The sequence below is a fragment of the Vulpes vulpes genome, chromosome 4 (genome assembly GCF_048418805.1).
Source record: "Vulpes vulpes isolate BD-2025 chromosome 4, VulVul3, whole genome shotgun sequence".
Taxonomy (NCBI): domain Eukaryota; kingdom Metazoa; phylum Chordata; class Mammalia; order Carnivora; family Canidae; genus Vulpes; species Vulpes vulpes.
In genome coordinates this window covers 107,532,449-107,535,645 of record NC_132783.1, presented here as the reverse complement: position 1 = coordinate 107,535,645, position 3,197 = coordinate 107,532,449, and the positions used below count along the sequence as shown (strand labels likewise).

The following is a 3,197-nucleotide window of genomic DNA, read 5'->3' as shown; positions in this document are numbered from 1 at the left end:
AGTGTCTACAGATATTTCAAAATGTTCCATGGGGACAGGGTTAAATTTGCTCTACATCAGGACCACTGATTGAGGTGATTAAGGGGCAAATGAACTTTGGCAATGATGCAAACACCACTGATAATCCAAATGATTTCTCTCTATCCCAAGCAGTGGACTAAGGCCAGAATTCTGGTGATCCAGCCCCCATTTAATCATTAACAGCTATGCATTGAATTAATGCTCAGTGTATTTATTGGCAGCATGCTAGATCCACAAAACATGGTTCCTATTTTCAAGGAGCATCCAATCAAATGGGAAAGATGGACACTGCAGTTATAATCAGACAAGTAGATATATAATTTCAAACTAATGAACCTTATGAAAGAAAATGAAGGTTGCCAAGAGAGGAGAGGAGAGAGGGGTCTGTCCTAGAGCTCTAGTCAAAGAAGGACTCCCTGCGATGGCAGTATTGTAACCAGTATCTGAAGGCCTAATGTTTAGCCAGAGACTTCACTCTCCACCTGAGGGTGGGAGCACTAAAACCAAAATACATGTATTATTTATAGAAAATATTTTCTATAAATGCATACATATGCATTATTCTAAATTGCTCTGTCCCAAGGCATCCTAACCCTTCCTTCTCCAATTCTTTCTTTAGTCATTTCTGAGTGAGTCTTTCTCAGTTCGTTTTATTTCATTTTCAGATTTCTTTTTAAAAGCATGCCCTGGCTTCTTTAGGATCATTAAAACATCATGCTTTCTTTCAGTGTTATTGAATATGTACTAATACTGTTTTTTTTCTTTTTTCTTTTTTCTTTTCTTTTCTTTTTTTTTACCGTTTAACTTGTTTTAATGTTTCTTCACAAATGGTGAAAAATACTAAAGTACAGACAAGGCATAATCATAATGTGGCCAACATTATAAATATGGAATTATAAATTTAAAACATTTTCTGGTTTAAAAAATAAATCTGGTAGTCAATGCAGCTCTGCGGGGTCTCCCCGGGGTCTCTGCACTCCTGACGGTGCTCGCTTTTATCCATTTTTCCAGGTCCTCCACACCCGCCTCTTCTTCCTCCCATCTGTTCCTTCAAAGGTCCAGGGGGCCCACCAGGACCACCTCGTCTTCCTCTGCCAAAGCCCCCTTGGTCCATGCCCCGACCACCACGGAAGCCCCCTCTGTCTCCACCGTGGCCACCTCTGAACATCCCACCGGGACCACCGCGGTCCATGAGGCCACCTCTTCCTCCCCTCATGCCACCAGGGCCGCCTCTGCCACGGTCACCGCCCGGGGGCGGGAAGGGTGGTGGAAGGAAGCCTTCAGGCTTCGGGGCCTTACACTGGCTGCATTCTGTTCTCCAGGCGAAGTTCTGGTTTCCACACCTCAGATTGGGGCGCTGCCAGTCCCCAGCTCGGTGCTGGACGTTTCCTCCTCCAGATGGGTTCCCTCGGGAACCCCGGGGTCCTCTTGGGGGAAAGCCACCTCTGTCTCCTCCACGGCCTCCCATGCGACCCATGGGGCCCCCAGGACCTCCTGGGCCCCCTGGACCTCCACAGAGTGGCAGTGGCATCCCTCTGCCCTCACGGGGAGGCATACCACCCCGCATGCTGTTCATTGGAGGTTTCTTCCAAGCAAGAGAAACCTTAAGTTTGCTTCCTTGAAAATCTTTCCCATCAAACCACTCCACAGCAGCCTTGGCAGTTGGTGGGTCTTCATAGGATACTGTAGCATCACCTTTGGGCTTTCCTGTTTCCTTGTCCAAGTAGATATGGATCATAGGTTGTCCAGTTCTCTTGTTCATCTTAACAACTCCACACTGCTTAAAGAAGTCAGCCAGATCATCTAGACTCACATTGTCATTTAAGCCTAGCACATAAATTGCACTATTGTCAGAGTCTTCATCTAGATCTACAGGTGGGCCTAGATCAAGATCTGGTCCTTCATCCATGGGTCCACCAGGCTTATTGAAGCCACCTCGCTCTCCAGCGCTGCCCATTCCACCGCATCCTCCTCCCCGCCCACCTCTGCTCATGCCTCCACGATCAAATCTCCCTCTTCCCCTTCCCCCGGTTATCAGGGCCACTCATGCTCCGGTTCTCTCCTGGTCCAGAAAATCCTCCAGACTCCTGCCTATAAACACCCATGCTATTGGGGTGGTCCTGTTGGAATGAACTCTGCTGCCTGTAGCTGCTGCTCTGTTGGCTATATTGACTTGGAGCCTGGCTGTAGGATCCAGTTTGGGGGGAATAACTAGTGGGCGGCTACTGCCTATAGCTGCTTTGTTGACCATAGCTACTCTGCTGTCCATAGCTGCTCGGCTGCCCATAGGTGTTCTGCTGAGAGTAACTGCTCTGATCATAACTAGTCGACTGTGTAGAGGAGTAGCTGGTAGGAGGATAAGATGGTGGTGCTGTGACTGGCTGCATGGGGTAGTTCCCAGGTACCTGGGGATAACTGTAGTTACTCTGTCCATATCCTAGGCTGGGCTGGTTGTAACCCCCTGTGCTAGATTGAGGTTGACTAGTCTCAGCGGGTTTGTTACCATCCTGTGGTCTTGCAGGTGCAGTGGCTGCTGGCTGCTGCCCATAGGCTGGGTAAGCAGGCTGAGTGCCATATGCGGACTGAGCTGCATAGGAGGCCTGGGTGGTAGTGACCGTAGCAGTGGTGGTATCATAAGCACCAGTGCCGTACCCCTGGACAGGCTGACTGCATGCCTGGGGGGCAGTTAGAGTAGTATAACCAGCGGGAGGCTGTCCATAAGAAGTTGCATAGGCGGTCTGCCCATAGGTCGCAGTGGTCTGAGCCTGGGTATAGCTGACATCAGTGGGCTGTCCATAGGTTCCATAACTCTGCTGCCCATATGCCTGGGTGGTCTGTGCATATCCTTGAGTTGGTTGGGCGGTGTATGCACTGTAGCCCAGCTGGGTTGCAGCTTGGCTGTAGGTGCTGTAATCCGTGGACGTCATTTTCTCTCCTTCCCTCTCGTTCTCCTAATACTATTTCTAAAAGCAAGTCAAAGCAACAATACAGTATTGACTTTGCCTTTGAAAACCATACTCCTCCCCTTCCCTCTGAATAAAATTCTACCCAGGGCTTTTCTCTATAAAATGTCCTGTTTTTTCCCCCTTCTTACTACACATATAGCTATATAATGGAAAATAGGCATGGAATAGAGGAAGGTATCCTTCTATCCCTCTGTGGATGGGAGGAAAAAA

General features: G+C 48.6%; 1 pseudogene; it reads right to left on the bottom strand.

The window, feature by feature from the left end:
- Positions 1–826: 826 nt before the first annotated feature.
- On the bottom strand, positions 827–2,948 carry LOC112928125 (RNA-binding protein EWS pseudogene; annotated as a pseudogene).
- Between the last annotated feature and the right edge of the window lie 249 nt (positions 2,949–3,197).